The sequence below is a fragment of the Paramisgurnus dabryanus genome, chromosome 4 (genome assembly GCF_030506205.2).
Source record: "Paramisgurnus dabryanus chromosome 4, PD_genome_1.1, whole genome shotgun sequence".
Lineage (NCBI taxonomy): Eukaryota > Metazoa > Chordata > Actinopteri > Cypriniformes > Cobitidae > Paramisgurnus > Paramisgurnus dabryanus.
Window position 1 is genome coordinate 14,961,248 of NC_133340.1, and position 20,070 is coordinate 14,981,317.

Sequence of the window (20,070 nt, forward strand, 5' to 3'; positions counted from 1 at the left end):
AAAAGAGTTGAACATCCTGCCAGTGCAAATTGGTAGCGATGATTCTGATAATGATTTAGAGGTTCAAATTTAGCTTGCAACTATATGAGGCTGTAGGTTCAGATCTCACAGTTGGTTTGTAATATTTCAATGCTTAAGTGCTTAAGATTATGTTTAATGACAAGATTAATGACAATATCTGGTTATTTACTAAAAAGATCAAAAAAATAAAACCCATCCATAACCACCATCAATCTACAAAGATCAGCGCAAATTATTTAAGAGGTGCAAATAATCAGAGCTGATGATCCTCAGGTGCAGGTGATCTACCAACACCTGATGCGCTTGAGCTCAGCACCATGGACATTTAATCTGAAAATTCAAGCAAAGTGCTTAAGATTTGTCTACAAATATCTTAATTATTTTGGTTCTAATAGAAATAATAAAATTTGTTTTTAATGTACAGTAGTAACAGGTCTCAATTTTTTTTTTTTATCAATTTCACATTTCATCTGAAAATTCGGGGTGTGAAATCCCAGCTAACGAAGCCATGTAGCCTACACTGAGAAGAACTGGAGGACAAAAAGTAAGATTTACAAGAAGTTTTGAAACCCTTGTTATTGTGTGACTTAAAGCAAATTAAAAACCATGTCTTGGTAAACAATATTTATGACTAATATGTTTCTTTAGCATTCCAAATAAACTGTTACGTGTTAAAATACCACACGCTCTCTAATTTCTGTGATGCCTCTTCTATCAACAACAATTGCAACCAATTTTTTATGGAGGAAATACCACTAATATCACACGAGCAAACATTAGTAATTAGGATTGCGTGAATCATTTAAATACTCTCCTTCCCTAAATTTTGCATCTGAAAGGTAAACTCAAATGCATACAGTATGCAATAAGGTAGGTTGCAAAATAACTTGAACACACCGTTTTAGTGCTATTTACCCACTGCGTGTCTTTAGTAAATCCCGACAGTAGTTATTTAATGACAAAATGATATTTTGTGCTGATGCACGTTGTTAGTAAATATGTCCCAATATCTGTCAATATTGCATGGTACAGTACATAAGGGTGTGGGAAATAAAACGGAATCTGGTGAAGTTGAATCTCGAGATGCTTTTTTCTGAAGTTAGTGGCATCTAGATTGTGATATTGCAGCCAACAGTTGACTTCTCAATTAAAAAAACGCATATGGTAGCCACCACAGGACAAACATTCAGTCGTCTGAGACAACGTAGTGACATAATGCGCTATGTAGAACCGTTTGTCCGTTTAGGGCTACTGTAGAAACATAATGGGACTTTCATGTAATGGGACCCAAGGTGTATGTAGATCAAAACGGCTCATTCGATAATAAAAACAATACAGTTCATCATGTAAAGTCTTTATACACCACTGATAATATAGTTTTGTATAATATATTGCCTGTCAAGATATCCTTCTAAAAGTTACACATTACACCTTTAAAGCAATCCAACAAATGTGATCTGATATGGGACATTTATTTTTAATTCTGAATTCTATAGGTTCTAACTGACCTGACTGATTTAGCATAAAGTTAAGAGCTATACATGTATTGTGCCTTTAATATAGGGTGGTGAGCTAGCTTTCTATAAGAAGCCCTTAAACTTTTTCTAAGCATTTTGTCACACGTGCAATTTTTGTCTTTCATCTACATATTATGTGAAAATGAAGAATGTGTCATTCATGAACTGAATGAAATTGTTTAGAAGATTTGTGAATTATTGTGATTTAGATTACATTAGCATTTACATTTTCTATCATAACATGCACATAATATAACATTAGCAGCAGGCAACAGTTAGTCCTTAAATCAGTTCCCATTCACCTGGCAATAGAAATTTCAATAGGAATTGCCTGAAATTTTAAAGTTGCAAAATTCCATTTCTGTAAAGTTTGTCTTACTGTTTGTTTATTAAAGCTGTATCAGAAAATATATTAAGAGAAAAATACAGTCTCATTAATCATCATCATCAATACTCATGAATCTTTCGGCAGGTGTGTCAGGTCGGAAGTCACCAAGACTTTGCAAACCCCTTTGTCATTGTTTAGTTTGTAGAGTGTACTTTACAAAATGGACAGTTTAACCGGTATGTTACGTAGGAATTAAATCAACCTCCGTTCCAGCCTATAACGGCTCTGTAAACAACATTTTGCAAGCCTTTTTGAGAGGTTACCTTCTCTTAAACTTTCTCTGTTCTCATTTAGTTCCACCTTTCAGCATAAGAATTTATCAGATCAGAGACCCACCTGCAAGATCAAGATTCCTGTGTGATGTTGGTTTTTATCACATCTTAACAAGTACAAATATACTAAAGGACCCTGCAAATACATTCTGCTACAAATCTACCCTCCTCAAAGGTAATGAAATGTTCTTATTTTAATTTTTTTTGTGACTTCTATAATGTTACATAAATCAGTCCCTCCAGGATTTCGTGATTTTTGCGGTGGTAATTTTCTGTTTTTTTTTTTAAATGACATTAATGCTTTATTAAATAAATATATATATATATATAAGGCGTTCTCAAGTCATTAAATAAATAAACAGTCCGTAATTAAATGAGAACAAAGAAACAAAATTAAAATATGACAAATTATTATAGCCTACGATTTGAAGATACATTATTTGTTTTTTGATTAACAGCTGTCACAGTGGTTTTAAAAACTAGGTCACAGGATGATTTAAGGCAAATGTTATTAAAATAATTAACCGCTTTAGCCGCATAAACCTTTAATAAATGTTTGATATTTATAAAAACATATGAATCAATCATCAATCCTGATTGCCAACAGTGAGGGAGGTGTTTTTTTAAGGTCAATCTTTAAAAAGTTTAATAACGACTGACCTGCAGTAGCCTAATGCACAATAGCCACAATTCCAAAACTAAATGTTCCCTAAACTGTGTGTTTACTTGTGTGTTATTATGCTGTATGTGACCGTTCATCTGCAAAGTCTAAAATTAGTTCAGTCCTCACGCGCTGACAGGTATATGCACAACTTTGCTTAAGCTGATATGAAATTGGACAGATCAGATGCCTTTCTTTTGTGTCCCAAGTTTGTAACAACTTATTATAATGACTACAAAACAGTAAATTGTAATTGATTATGATAATGCTTCACCCCGTTGGCATTTATGTGAGACAGCAAGTGCGCCACACATGTACACAGACCTTTCACTATGTATCTTCGTGAAAATAATGCATTATACTAGCTTACAATTAAAAACATTAGAATTAAAGAAGAGATGATGCAGTGATATGTCCCAGCCAATATTGCAAGGTGGGCCCCATATGGGCTTCCTATGTGGGCCCTATATGGGTTTGTCCATGGACTCCACTATGGCCCCACCTGGGTTGCCCACATGAATTTGATATAGTAACTGAGTGGGGCTTATGTGGGGCCCAGCTGGGCAACACACATGGGCCAATATTGGCCCCACCTAATGAAGCTCACATTATTTACCAGGGCCCAGTATGGGTTTTTAATGGGTACTTGACTGGTCCCTTATTATGTAATAATTATACTTTTAATGCTTAATTGTAATTTACTTAATTAATATATTTGTTTTAAATTGAAAACTGATAAAAGCAACATAATTTCAGTTCTGTAAATATTAGTTTTCAGCATAAATATTCAACAGTTCATTCATCTGTAACATCGCAAAACATGAAGGAGGTGCTATATGAAAAATGAAATAAAAAACTGTAAAGGTTCAATATATCAAAATACTTTATTATCAATTTATAACACTTTCAATGCTAAAAAAATCATCAACATTTCAAGCTGATCTGCTGAGTTTTTAAAGCTGGAGCTACAGTAAGGTATCTAGTGTCTAGTGATCATAATGATCATTTTTAGGGGTTTATCTTTTCCAGTCTTTTAATTGCAAATCTTATTTACTTACTCTCTAATTTTTTTCTACAGTTATTTTGTTTGAAAATGGTTTCGTTGGTTGTAGTGGCTGCATTTCTCCTCTGGGGGGCAGTCTTACAACCACACCAGGCTGGTGGATTTAAAATTACTCACTCTGATGCCTCCCTCAATCATCAAGAAATCACTGAGGCAGCCATTGTCCTCAAGACGGCGGAAGTGTGTCGTGACATAGCCAAAGCCCAGGGCAAAGACTTTACACTACCTGTAAGTGAGGTATAGGAGCAAACCAAATAAGCAGAGATGACAAACCCTGTATCCAGAGGGCCACTATAAAGAAATAGTTCCTGCTTCTACACTTCTGTCATGAATTTAAGAAAACCTGACAATCTTGTTTGACTGGTTCAAGTTGTGTTTAATTATAAATGGAGCAGATTCTGCAGAATGGTGGCCCTATGTTTGTTCATGATTTTTTTAGATTTCTCTGCATGTTACACTAGGATGGGAGATTCTTTTAACATTAAAAAAACATTTTCCACAGAGAGAGAGAAAAAAATTTAAATTGCTGTAAATAAATGACCTTATTAATTTTACTTAATGGCGATGAGGTAACACACACATTGATATTGCCAGATGAAGGCCTGAAGGTTGAAACTTTGCACTTTTAAATTAATATTGGAGCATTTTATCAGTGTGCTGGGCTTCTTTGTTGTTTATTCTGTAACACACAAAATATAACATTATAGCATTTATCTGCTGTGTATGTCTACAATTATATTTTTTGATGATAAAGTTTTTATACCAATAAGCCGGTATTCTATAAGAGTGATGTTGGTAAGCCCAGAATGTGATTTTCCTCACTCCTCATTTTCAGGTCAACAACAAACTAACTGCAGCTATTGTTCAAAAAGCCTGCTTGAGTTCAAATCCTGTTCTATCAAATTCAAACAATTTTAAATCGGCAATTGTTACAATTTACCTGAACAATATAGCTGTGGACAGAAAAATATTGAGTGACCCACCTCATTTTGATAATGAGAAATTCAGCGAAGGACGGGACATCATCACTAAGGGCGTAGCCAAAGTGAAAGTCAATCTGAAAGAGGGAAACTACTTGTCTGCAAGAAAGAACCTGGGGGCTGTGACACATACTTTACAGGTATGTTACTGGATTCCAGCGGCTAGTCTGTGAAAACTGTTGGAGTAAAATTCCTTTCTGTTTCAAACCAACAGAATCATTAAAATAATTACTAAATAACTGCTAGTGATAGTGAGCTTGTAACTATTTAATTTCAATAAAGGTATTAACAACAAATCTGAATACATTTTCACAGTTAATTATTTGAAATAATTATTAATAGTTGGTGTGATTGAAGTTTTTAGGTTACTTGTCATATCTTTATCCTTACAAAAAATTTACTTTAACCATGATGTGTTTTTATTTGTAGTAACAACAAGCTTACTGAAGTATAACCACAATAACCATAGTTTAAAGGGACACTTTTTTTAATATGCTAATTTTCCAGCTCCCCTAGAGTTAAACATTTGATTCTTTGTGTTTTGGAACCCTTCACAACTTTTAATTTTCCGTCGGTCTTAGTACACAATGTAACTACAGACGTGTCAATTTTTAAAAAGGAAAAATATTAAAACTCTTTGGTTATTTTTGAGCGCGATGCTAATGGTCTAATCTGATTCAATGAATTGTGCTAAGCTAAAAGTGGTACCGCCAGACCCGGAGATCAGCTGAATGGACTCCAAAACTAATGCTGCGTTTACACCAGCCGTGGTAGAGGTGGCAAATATGCGCTATTCACGCGTAGTTGGACTCTTGAACATTTGAGTTCACTCGCTTCATTTGAAATTCTATTCATTTGAGACATTCACATCAAATGTTTAACTCAGTGGGGCTGGAAAATGAGCATATTTTCAAAAACAGTGGAGTGCCCCTTTAACCTTACATAAACATTTAACTTTAAATGTTTATGTTAGATGTTTTTAACCACATTCCGCATCACCAGTTTAGCAAATGAATTTGTTTTTGTGTGCAGGATTTCTACAGTCACAGTAACTGGGTAGAACTGGGATACACTTTTTCTTTTAGTGCACTGATCAAACCAGACCTTCCCCTCAACAACACAGCAGGTAAAGTAGTTTCTTTCTTTTATTTATCTAAATATTTATTTTAACAGTTGCCGTTACATATGACACTTGGGGGGGGGGGGGGGTTCCCGAAGAGACAGGGGTAGCTGCAGCTCGGAGCAATGGGCGTTGCAAGAGGTAGGGGCGTGGCAGGAGGTAGGGGCGTGGTAAGAGGTTTCTCATTGGTCAAAGGAGCTTCCTCCTGGCAACTGCATTGGCCAATCAGCCGTAACCATAGTTATACGTCATTTCCTTTAGCTAAAAAGAAATCGTAATTTTCTTTTGAAGGAAAGAAGATGGATATAATACATGCGCGTCGCGATATAATTTGATGGTCTCTTTGCTTGACGTCTGTTCAGCTTCGGGGATTATTTAATTGTTGTTGACAGATACATGTTACAGTGAGAATTATTTGACTGCATTAATGACTGCATTTATGTCGATGTTCGTTCTGTGCTCTAAGTGTTGTTAGACCTTGTGAATATCGCAAGATACAAAGCCATTTTGCAAAGCCACAGACTTCGCGCGGTTCGCCATGAAGGGGGTCACTGTGCGTTCTATTTAGATAGAGAGTTTGATGGCTTCTGTTCGAAGGAATGAGTTTTGAACACAAGAACACAAGCCTTTGATGACAACTTCAATTGACGTTTCAAAAAAACTATTGTAAAAATGACTGAATAAATGTTTTTTGGATAAAATGGTGTTTGTTTTGCTTAATTGATTAATATCACTTAAAATAAGTTTATTAAACCGCTTCATTTAATAATTATATGGTGAGTGTTTGATCAAACACGTATATGCCTTTATACAGCCAAAACATTTGCTGTACCATTTTTATAAAAATAACAGTACTTTTAGAGACATTTTTATCTTTAAAATAATAATTTGTTTTTTAATGATTTTTTTATTTTATTATTTAGTTCAAATACAGACATTTCAAGTAGAATGCAATAAAAAACGATGAATACAAAGCATTGTAAATACAGCTCAAAATGTGATAATCGGAGAATAACAAGTATAAAATGAAAAATACAAATAAATACAAAAATAAAAGTTTATGAATCAAAGTAGTTATAGATATTTTCAAAAACTTTTTGTTTTGTGATATCATGTTTGAAAGGGTTTCAAAGTATACTGCGAGGTCTTATGAAAGGTAATATAGGAGGGTTTCTTTTATATGTCTATTATGCATATAAAACGTCGACAAAATAATTTAATTATATATTTTTTTCCAGAAAAATATGGGTTTTGGAAACAAAGTTAAATGTCATGAGGTTCTAAATTTTAATACTGGGAATTTCTATTTTAAGAATATCTATTTTGAAGTTAGTCCAAAATGAAATAGAAAAAGGGCAATACAAAAATAAATGTTTAATATCTTTAAGTGATGTTTTACAAAAAGTGAATTTATCACAAACATTATGAATGTTTTTAATGATTGATCCTGAAAAAGTTGCGGTGGTAATGACGTCATGTAACCCGCGCCATTCAGAAGGTGTCGAAGGTAACGTACTTTTGAATGTATTCTCAATATCATTATTGTTATTTTTACAGTGAAAGAAATGTATTTTGTATAGTGTTATATATGCAGCTAAATGTTGTGCTATATGAAGAGTTGCCATTAGGGGGCAACAGTGTTCTATATTAGAGTGAGTTCTGTACTGAATAAAGCAGTAAAAGAAGTGAGTGAATCAGCAAACAGCGTGTGAGTGTTGCTCTATGTGTTACGATAAAATTGTTTATATACATACATCAGCAAGCAACATAATATATAGTGATTAAGTTTATGGCTCGCTTTTATGCGGATCAGGAAGCTTTTCGCGTCCAATTGAAAAGACCTTACGGCACGCCCCATTCCTCGTGGCACGCCCCATTTCTTTCCGACCTCTTGCCACGCCCATTGCTCCAGCCTGCAGCTACCTCTACTTGTTCCCGAAGAGGGATTTGATTAGTCCTAGACTAAAATAATTGAAAACAATTTGAACTGACATTTAAACACATCAGTGCCCTTTGTTTTGCCTCAAAATGCACACAAGTAATGTTTTTAGTAAGGCATGTTTGTTACAACTAGTTATATTTCCTAATTTAATGTAGGCCCAGTCCTGGTTTAAGATAACCCCTGTCCAGGAAACCACCCCTTAAAGCTCTATTCAGCCGTTTCACTCATGTCACAATCGATAATTTCATTTTGTTGTTTTTTATTACAGAAATAGTTTTATGATGAAAATTATTAGGAGGATAAATTGACCACATTTGTTTGACACAGTGTTTACACACTTCCCACACACACTTATGAAATGTATGTACGTCTTTAGACCCCAAAACAGCGACATGCAAAAGCTGTGTTGATGACAACTGCAGTGATAACATTCTACCTGAGATCCTGCAGCAGAAGATAATAACTACTGGATATAGTAGCCTTTTATTACCTGACAAACCTGCAGGTAAGAAAGCATTAGCAGTATGTTATCTGACCTTGAATGTCTGATTAAGCTGCACAGCAAATAGTTGTCAGAACGGCTGTTCATCTAACTGTACATTTGCTTGGTTTGCTTGTTACTGGTTAATATGTGATATGTGATCATTTAAAGAAACATGCTCTGTGTTTAAGAAAAGTTTCCGTCGCCTGAGGGCAACCCTGTGCTGTAGAGGGTAAATTATTTATTATTTGGCTTGCTATTCTCTTTGAATTTTGAAAGGAACCATGAAAGTTACAAGAAGCTGTGAAAGAGAAGGGCTGAAACTCTGTCAATATGAATAATCTTGGTCATGTACATTTAAAAAAAAAACATTGGGTACATATTTCTCTTTCAGGCAAATGTAGCCATGGTGGCTTCTTTGATCAAACTAGCAGAAAAAATCCCACTGGAGGCATCAATAAGGATGACCTCAAGTCAGAACATGGCTTCCTTCACTAGAAGCTGCAAACATGGCCATCAATGCTACCATGGAGCTACTGGAAGACATTAGACAGGCTGCGGGAGAAACAGCCTTTCTTCGGTAGGGGAGCGTACAGTATAAAACAAAAGAGCAATATATATTCATGTACTATATTTATAATAATATGATATTTACTTATTGCGTTAACAAAACTTGACCTAACTTATTACATGAACTGTTTATCAGTTTTGCAAGTTAAATAAATTTGTTTTGCCCTAGCAGGACAGTATGACACAAGATCACTTATATACCTTGGTGCACGGCCAGACAACGCCTTATATACAAACATAAGGATTTTAAAATCAACTCTAAATTTATTTGGAAGCCAGTGAAAGGAGGAAAAATGGGAGATATGGTCCCTTTTTAAAACCCAGTCAAAAGAGCCTTGTGGTCGCAATTTGAACAACTTTCAATTGTGATAATGTAGATTAGGGGACACCAGAATAAAGAGAGTTGCAATAATCTAACCATAACTAACATAAATCACAACTTGTAAATCTTTGCTTGAAAGAAGATTCTTCAACTTTGCAATGTTGTAATCAACATTTTTTCGTTAAATTATTATTTAATTGCTTTGAAGGCACATCACTTTTTTTAAAACTAGCCAATAAACATAGCTATTGCTAATACTTTATAATAAGGTTGTATTAGTAAACATTCATAAACATTCACACTGTTTTTTTTACAAACAGTAAACAATATAGTTTTTCAACATGAAGTTTATTTAATTAAGTTGGAGGAAGGAGCATGGTCATGTGATCTAACCAATCAGCGCTTAGAGGTGCCTAAATAGCCGTCCATCACCTCTGTCCTGTGACTTTTTTTTCAGCATCCCTCCTCCACCCCATAACCTCATCACCTCACTCTAGTTTCATCTATCCCAGTTAAAGATGGGGGAGTACTCTGCGGGTCCAGCTAAAATTCCGATCTCCCCTTGGACAGCACGCCATATATGCTTTATCTCATTTCCTATCGATTACATGTTGATGCGAACTCATGAAATGTATTAATTTTATTGATAGTTCACAGACCCGGCGCCAGACACAAATTCACGGACGGGCATTTCATTTTTTCAGGGGGGGCACAAATGAGAACCTTGCTGCAATGCATAATATCATTAATTATGAATTAAATGGACAAAAAAGCGAGAAAGAACTAACATACCTCTTCATTAACGCAATACAACGGAGGAGTCGTAAAGATTGGACCTAACAGTTAGCCAACTAAACAAATAAAAACACGTTGCAGGGCTCGACATCAACGCTTGTCAGAGACAAGTGGATTTTTTAAAAGGCCAAGTGAAAGAGAATTTTACTTGCTCGAACGGACAAGTAGCCTAGTCTGATTAAAACTCCAATAACAATCACCAAAACACGATTATGATTCTGCATCCTTTAGTCTCAATGGCGACTGAAAGTGCATAATGTAATAACGCTAAGTTAAACAAATAAGCGCAGCTAACACAAAGTGAGTTAACACTGTGTTAAGTGGCTTAAACATACTGCGATAAAAATGTGGAGTTTTTAATAACATGATACAGTTAAGCAGCATCACATCACGGTTGAAAATGTGACAGATTTCATGACAGTTCACTAAACAAGTAAAAAATATGAACCCACTTACATTTTAGATGCAATGTTGACTGTTTTTGTTGTTTCAGCAGCGAAAATATAGTTCAAAGATCACAGCAGAACCATAACGTGTCAGTCTCACTACAAATCGTGTCTTAACGTAAGCGGTGGCGCGCTTAGCAAACAACCAAACATTTCCGCGCTTACTATCTACAAACCAAATCAAATACATTTAAAATATATCTTTTTTTTTTTAATCAGACCAAACACATTTTTTATTTTTATTCAGAAGTTATACAAAACAATAACTTTTAATAACAGTAGCTCATAAAAAAAGGTGTAAACAAGCAAGGACTGGTTGGTGGTACATGGAGCTGAATAACATGTGAAGGGAGACCACAGGCTCGTCCTGGGCCGGCACTAGTGACTCACAGGGCGGGCCCGGCCGCCTAAAGCCCACCCATGGTGCTGGGACTGATATTTCATGGTGCATTATTTAATGTTCACACACAAAAGGCAATTCCCGCACACTATCTGCTTGCTGAAAAAGATCTGATTCTGAATGATCTATTTATCATGTGACTTGATGTTTCCCAACTGTGATTGGTCATTTGTTCATTTGAAATTGGATGTTGTTTGTAACAATTGCAGTTGCCTGAGGAAGATCGTAAGATCGAAACGTTGCAACGCAACGATTATTAAAAACTTTTTCAGCAAGCAGATAGTGTGCGGGAATTGCCTTTTGTGTATGTTACGAGACTTTGTGTCTTCTTATCCTACACACCTATCTACTTCAGGTGTGCGACGCTAATTTGTTTGAGCATTATTTAATTTTAACAGTTACAAATACAACGCTTGAATTTTAAAATTAACATGAACTAAAATTAATAAGTGCTGTAGGAGTATTGATAATTTTTAGTTCATTTTAGTTTGCATTTACTAATTTTTAACCTTGTTGTAAAGTGTTACCAGCATATTTATATAAAATTATTATAGAAACACATTTTTGCATCATAATGATTCCGCGCCCCCTCTGGGAGTGAATCTAGATATAAATATTAAGAAATGGACTTTGAGCTATCATCTTTGTGCACAGTTATTTCACTAATAATTCATTGCATCCAGAATGAAGCATGTTATTAAACAGTGAAGAATTTATCATATGTTGCCCTTGAAACAAAGTAACACATGAAAAGATGCTTAATTGATTTTGAGGTTTTATGCTATATACACATTACGTCTCTGTGTGACAGTCAATAATGTATTAAATGTTTATATATGTTGACTGTGTCTCCCACAATAATACAAAACTATATAAAAATGTTGAATTACATCACACAAATCAGATGATAAAGAGTGTGTAGAGGTAGAATTGTCCCTAGGCTGAACCTTCCCTTAAATCTGATTTTGTATGTTTCTTTTTTTCTGCAATCTTGCATCTCCTTTAGGTTAATAGGCCTCAGTCGTACCATTGTGCTGGTTTTTGTGATTGACATCACAGGTAGTATGTCTAATGAAATTGCTGAAATCAAGAAAGTGTCCATCAATATGATAGACAGCAGGAAAGGAACACCAGAAGAACCTACAGATTACATGCTAATAACATTTGATGACACAGGTAGGCATACTATGTTTAAAAAGCAAGCTTAATATTGGTTATCCGACAGCATGAGTAAGGAGTTTCACAATGTGATACGATACATGGCAGGAACTAAACTAAACACCTGAGTACACTCTTCACATTTCAGCAAATATTTTAATATATCTTCTCCAGGGACAATACTAGAAATGAAATTTGGATATAATTTAGAGTAGACAATGTGCTGTTAGTATAGCAATATAGATTTGCTGTCCCCTTAAAATAACTTAACATAAAGCCATTAATGTCAAAATGGGTGGCAATAAAGGTGGGCATTATATGAGTAGTTTATATTCAGGGCTTGTGCATGTTGTTCTTGTTATTCTAAAGCTCTAGTGATGTGTGTATGTTTCTCATGCCTACAGGTGTCGAATTGACAAGGACTGGGGATATTGATGAGTTCAAAGAGCGAATCAATGCTCTTTTAGTATCTGGTGGAGGAGACTTCCCAGAGATGTGCTTATCAGGGCTACTGGTGCGTACAATACTTTGGACATGTAAACTTTTATATTTTGCTTCAGAATAAATAAACTGTCTGCACACTTGAATCCTCAAAGCAAATTTAATCACCAAATTTAATCACCAAGCTTTCGGTCAAAAGACCATGCTCAGGGCATACAGATAATACATTTAGGGCCCTATTTTAACGATCTAAGCGAATTGTCTAAAGCGCACAGCACAACGTCTAAATGGGCGTGTCCAAATCCACTTTTGCTAATTTAATGACGGGAAAAATGGTTTTTGCGCCGAGCGCATGGTCGAAAAGGGTAGGTCCTATTGTAATGGGAGTATTTTGGGCGTAACGTGCAGTAAACCAATGAGAGTCACAGCTCTCATTCCCTTTAAAAGCAAGTTGCGCTGGCGCTATGTCTAATCCCTATTTAGATGACGGACTTTGTAAACTGAAAAACTAAGCGGAGGTAGAAGATCCCCAGTTTAAGATTAATGTTAAATAATTGTGTTGTTTTTCACTTGTATTGAAATTGTTATTTTTTTATTAAAACCTTTAAAACCCGTTTTCTTTTAGTCATGGAAGTAAAAAGCAGGCTTGTAATTGCTTTAAATGTATGGCTATCCAATATCATCAAAACATAATTTACAAGTATCTAAGATAAGGTTTGTACTCTAAAAATACTTTATTTGTAACAAACAGGAGATAAAGAATTTACAAATGGCTCTCCCCACGTTTCAGCACTTTGGACAGCGGTTTTTTTTAGCAAAGAGTTTTTTTAAGCATTACTTAAAAATTGTTCTCATCTCACCATATCCACAGTTACAGAGTCATCATATACAATAAATCCATGAGGTAGCATAAAAAACATTTAAAAACAGACGCATTTGTTCAAAGCAAAGCATTTATTTACTTACCAGGCTGCAGGTGAAGCAGCTCTTTGCGCCTTCTAACGTCTCATAATTAGTCCTCATTTATGTCCAAGAGATTCAATAATAATCTTTTACATTCAATCCTTTAATCTTTCATATTTAAAAGCATTTTTGTGCTGCTGCGCATTCATGTACTTTGTGATAAGCAAACCCGCGTTGTCCTCCCGTTTATAGGCGCATTTTACTAATGCGCTCTTTAAATCACATAAAACACATTGCGCCATTGACTTTAGACTTTAGACCAGGTTTTTGTTGGTCAATGGCGTAGTCTATTTTAGTTGCCTCAAAATAGCAACGCGCCAACAATGCGCCTGAACACACCTCGTTTTCAGACCAGAACGCCCATGGCCGCAAAAGGGGGCGCAAATGCATTTGCTATTTAAACAACGTAAAAATTAGGGTGGAAACTAGCGAAAGACACTTGCGTCGCGCATTGCACTGCATTGCGCTGCATTGCGCCGGGTGTAAGATAGAGCCCTTATATTTAATAGCCTATTATTTAAAATAATATTATTCCACTGTGTCCTCAATGTCTCAGAGTCTATATTAATTACTACATCCTAAAACGAAACATTTGTAAAGTATACGTAGCTGAAACGTTATACTAGCAGCTCAAGGCGAGGATATGAACATGGTGGACTGTGGGCAGTTAGGGTGGGATCTTTGCTAACAGAATCTAAATAATCATTAACAGTGGGTGGGGCTTACAATGACATCACTATAGGCTTAAATCTGAAACAAATTAAATTCAGACACTGCCATGTTTTAATCTTATTTTCTTCTATGTACGGTGGTTATTTATACCTTGTAAAAGTGAACTTTGCATATTAGGTCAGCTTTAAATATTAAGATATTATGAAAGTTTACATTTGGGAGCTTTTGATGTTCATAATAATGCACAACAGAAAAAATATGAAGTGATTTTAGGCTTTAAAGATATTTTCTGTTTTATTGTTCATGGATCTCCAGATGGCATTAACAAGAGCTCCACCATCATCAGACATTTTTGTATTCACGGATGCTTCAGCAAAGGACCCTGAATTAAAAAACTCTGTTGGAGCCATGATAGAAAGCACCGAATCCACAGTGAGTTCCTGCATAGCACATCCTAATATTTTCTTTGTTAATTTTGTTAGGCTAAGTGATGTTGAGGAAACATTTACATCTAAAACTTTTATACTTTGTCTTTGTCTTTTCATCCAGGTCACTTTCTTGTTGACCAGCTTCATCTCACCAGAAGTCTCAGACTCCCAGAGCTCCTCATCGAGGCCGATGACTCAATCAGAACTACAGTTGTACAGAGACCTGGCCCATGTCTCTGGTGGACAAACCCTAGAAGTCACAAAAACCACGCTTTCTGAAGCCTCTACAGCCATTACAGATTTATTTACCTCTGGCCAGGTATATTTTAACAATGCTTTAAACTTCTTATATGCAGTCGTTACCATGGATATTTTACCATGTAAAAATGAGACATAACATACATAAGGTAAATAGACCTTTGCATTATGTTATCAATCTTATGCTAATCTTATTTAGGTTTCTGCTACAGTACATCAGATTTTGGAAGTAACTGTGAAATTGCTCAAATCTTGACATATCTCTGTTTTTGTCAAAGGTCACAGTTCTTCAGGTGTCAAGAAGTGCAGGAAATGCAGGAAATTTTTCTTTTCCGTTGGATTCATCTCTGTCCAATGTGATTGTGTACATCACTGGGGATTCACTGGATGTTACCATCTACAGCCCTTCAGGTGAGCTCAAATGAACAGCAAGATACAGAACACCTGTCTCAATTTGAAGCATATGTGGAATGCCGCCTAATTCTTTATGCCACTCTTGACAAATCTGCTTTAATTTCTGTTCCTCTCAGGTGGGACTCAGTCAGGTTCAGTAATAAATGGCGGGCTTGGTAGCATTCAGACTGTGGGAAATCTAATGAAAATAAAACTCAACTCCGACTACCAGAAAGGGGAATGGGGCATCAGTGTTAACTCCACAAGCTCATACACCATGAAAGTCAATGGTAAAGTTTTTGTTTTCTTTATGTGACTTTATTCATGTGTCTTGATAGTGAATGTTCTTTCTTTCAGGTCATTTGTCAAGACGGTCTGCTTTTTAATTATCTGCTTATTTAAATTTATGTATAAAATAGCTTTTTAAAATCTAAATCAGACAGCTGGCCAGTATCTAATAACAATATTTTGTTAAAATGTATCTCTATAAAGCAGTGGCAGTAGTGCTACAGTAAGATGAAAGTTTACAAATGTTCAATTAAAAATAACATTTATTATAAAATAATTATTAGAATAAACACTTTAACATCCTGTATAGCACACTATTCTATACAGGCTATGTTTGGTTGTGTAGCATCATGGTGCATTAAAAATATTAATGCGATTAGATTGTTTTTTGTGTTTATGTGCATTTTAAAACTGGTTTAAACAAGTTAAACATGTTTCAAATTCATAATCCACTGCATTTAACAGTCCTGTAGCCAGAGTGGGTTCCGGTGGTTCGAACAAAGCAAACTTTATTTGTCAGCCGAACCCCTTGACTTAAATTATTGACTTGAAGTTCCCACTGAGATTTTAGGTTAGTATTTAAATAACTTAATAGCACATTTGCATGTTTAACTTTAAAGATATAGATATTATATACATTTTAAACTTGAAACTAATATTGTTACAAAGTAATTTGGTCATTTTTTATTGGTACTTAAAATGTATCTCAGTCCTCAGTTTTCTAAGTTTTGTTAGCTACATGACATTCAAACTAAACAAATAAAATATATCTGTTGTTTACGTAAGTGTTTTATTTAGACTTTTTAATTTTAAAAATATTCATAAATGCTACATTATGATTTAATTGTAATTAATTAATTGTTTTTTATCAACTCACAAACCAGTTTGTTTACCCCAGTTTGGGAAACCCTGCCTTAAACTAATGTTGGTTAAGAAAACAACGGACAAAGAAAAAAAAAATCACTCACTGCTCATGTTGCATACATATTTAAAAATGATTAATCTACATTTTATTTATACAGTGAATGCCCTATTATGCTTTACTTTAAGTACAGCATTTATTTGTTTGTTCTGTTGTATTTATTTGTGCTATATATAAAATATTTAAAACCATACTGAAGCCTTAAACTTGTTAAAGCACTACTTTTGTGATTCTGCTTCAATTAATGTGTTAAACACAACCTATATATTAATAATAATTATACCGCAGGGCTGTTGAATGCTTTATTCTGATTGGCTGAGAAATGTTCCATGGGTGTTGTTTTTTCAAAAACTGCACACCTAACCTTTAAAATGTCTTAAAAACAGGTTCCAGAGCAATGTTTGTGCACCCAAGGTGGTTCGCATTGTGCCATTACACCACCGGTGTGCATTATTTTCAAATAATTCAAAGGACGCTTGTAATAATTATAACTATTATAATTAAATGGCCCGTCATCAATTATTCCTTACTTATAATACAAGATGAGAAGAAAACTGCAAAAAGTTCCAATTTTGGAAAAAGAAACCTTCGACTAGGATGGCTACTGCTCTGTTAAATACATTTGTGTTAAAATCCATTCATTTGTACCACAGGACTTAAGCTGTATTTAAACTGGTATATTATTTAAATTGTTGCTGCAGGTCAGAGTTCAGTGGAAGTCCTCTTTTACTTTGTGAACATAATTTTGGGAGGTCATGGAGAAGCTTGGGGACAGATCTTCACTCGCCCTTCTATTGGTAGATGATTTGTTTGTTTCTAACACATTTACTCCCCATAAGTAAGTGTAAAGGCTTCATTGACTTCATGTGATTTGTTGACCAGGTCAGAATGCCACCCTGTTTCTCTCATTGTCTGGAGGTGAATCGGCCACAGTGACTGATGTACTTCTAGTTGATGCTTCAGGATCCAGTGTTGGTAATGGAAACGTTACATCAGTGGGTGATACAGACTACCTGGTCAGCCTAAACAGAATCCCAGAGGGTGAATTTGCGCTCCAACTTAAAGGGCTGTTGAATAACTCATCATCATCTAGTCGATTTCAAAGGCAATCATCCATTCATCATAAAGGATCAAGAATAACAGTCGCGGTGAGGTTAAAAACCAAAATGTCACAGATAATGGGTCTTGACACAAACATCTGTACATCATTATAGTTAAAATCTCATTATCTGATAGAAATGCTAAAGTCATTGATTTCTAGGAAACAAATGAATTGATCAAATGTACTGTATAGGAGCTTGAATTGTAAGACGCTTTGGATAAAGCATCCATCAGATGCATAAATGATAATGTCACAATTTTTTTTTTTTTTTATATTATACTTCACGGCCAAGTTGCATTACATCACTGTCTGAGACACATTTCCCATCATCCACAGGTTGAAACACAAACCACTACAATTCCTGGAGTTCCTTTCAGTTTCAACTTTACAGTGGCTACTAATACTACAGCAGGTAACTACACTATCCGAGCCAGGACGAGCAACGGCTTCACTGTGACCGTCCCCAGTTCCCTAAATGTGTCAACAGGAGGAAGTGTTCAGGGGACAGGAATGATGACCGTGCCCTCCAACACAGAGTCTGGGACTGATGTTACACTCATTGTTGAGGCAGAAGCTCCAGGGTCCACTGATCTAAATTATGCCACAGTTCGACTCACTGCCTCAGCTACAAGCATAAAGTTCAGTGGCTTCAGTTTCTGTCTCTCTTTGGCTTATTTGTTTCTCTTTTGCTGTAATGGAGAGTAACGGGAGACATATACAAATAGCTAGACACTATTGTATGTGTATTTACAACTCTTCAATTATTAAAAATAAGCCTTTATTTTCATTTTAGAAACGAAATGATGTAATTGCTGCTTGCAGCTCTTTTAACATATTTTTTTTACCATGTCTACATACCTTGATGATTTTTGACACTGTTAAATAAAAAGAGTTAAAGTGCACAAAACTGCCTGCTGCTTACTCAAAACCATTCTAACATACACTCATAAAAATGCTGGGTTGTTTTTAACCATACGGGTAAAAAAAATTACTATGTTTCAACCAAATGCTGGGTTGTTTTATACAAACTGCTGGGTTATTACAACTTGCTTTATTAAAAAATAATCGGCTGAAGGGGGCAAAAATTAACTCGGATTTTTTTTACAATATTTACAATTCAAGGTCCTATACAGTACATTTAATCAATTCATGTGTTCAACTTGTTTTCATGTGTGGTGTTGTGTCTGAATTCCTGCAGAATGAGGCCAATCTTCATTTTTTTTATCTATTTTTAAAACCCAACTAGTAAACAAAATACACATAGCATTGTGTAGAAAAGCCAGTTTTATCAGTACAGTATAGTGCATTTCACAATCCATGTTTCAAAGCAGCTTTACTGAAAATACTGCCTTAACCAGTAAGGGAGCAAAGGTAGCAAAGAAAATAAAAACTACTTCAGAGAAACTACTCAGCAGCAAAGCCTACACTCTTTATTGCTGTGCTTTTCAATGCCACAGAAGAACTAATGCTTGCTTAATAGTTTCATAAGAACCTTTAACATCTGAGGAAACTTTCTGTTTCTCAAAAGGTTCTTTGTAGTGAAACCGTGTTCTTTTAACATGTATAAAATAAATGGTTCTTTAAAGAACATTTGACTGAATAGATCTTTAATATTGTTTTTATATTTAATAAATTATTTGTAAATAAATGTATGCACAAGAATGCTGGATTATTTTTAACCCAGCGTTGGGTCAAAAAGGGACAAACCAGATATTGGGTTTAAGTAACAAAGAAAATGATTATTTTTGACCCAACAAAGGGTTGAAACAACCCAGTGGAGGTTAAATATACCCCGCAATTTTTAAAGTGTGTGTGATTTACACAAAGAGAGTGGTAAATAAAGCGTCCAACACTGTCTGTCTTAGCTGTAAAGTACTGCAAGGCAAATAAGGTAAATGTGTGGGATAAGGTGAATCTGGTTTAATAGGATGGGGATACCAAGGTAAACGCAACACTGTAAAACCCAAGTTCAGTCTACTCAGTTCAACTGAGGAAAGAGATTGCTTAATTAATATGAGTTTACAAACTTATATCATGTTTTAACCTTGTATTAAAAATGTTTACTTATTTTATATCCACTTTAATATCCTTTTTATTTTTAATTAATCTACACATTTAATAAAACTCTGATCTGAAAGTGAAACAATGCATCATTCATGTTTAAATTGTTGTTTTAACAGTAGCCTACAAAACAGGTCTCATCTATCTTGGTTTTAGATCTCTATAGGTCTAGATGTTTTTTTTTTTGACTCTTTTGTCTGGCAAGACACCTGTTGTTTGCAATGTCCTCCAAAATGGGCAAGTGGCAGCCAACGATCTTTTCAGCAGTCTTAATAACTCTTTGCAGAGCCCTCCTATTTGCAGCTGAACAGCCAGAGTACCACACTGTGAAGCAATATGCAAGGACACTCTCAACGGTGGAGCAATAAAAAGGTCACCAGCAGATTTCCCTGCTTCTTCACTAGCC

General features: G+C 35.1%; 1 pseudogene; it reads left to right on the forward strand.

Moving 5' to 3' along the window:
* The first annotated feature begins 275 nt into the window (after nucleotides 1-275).
* LOC135746799 (von Willebrand factor A domain-containing protein 7-like) lies at nucleotides 276-18,469 on the forward strand (annotated as a pseudogene).
* Nucleotides 18,470-20,070: the final 1,601 nt, after the last annotated feature.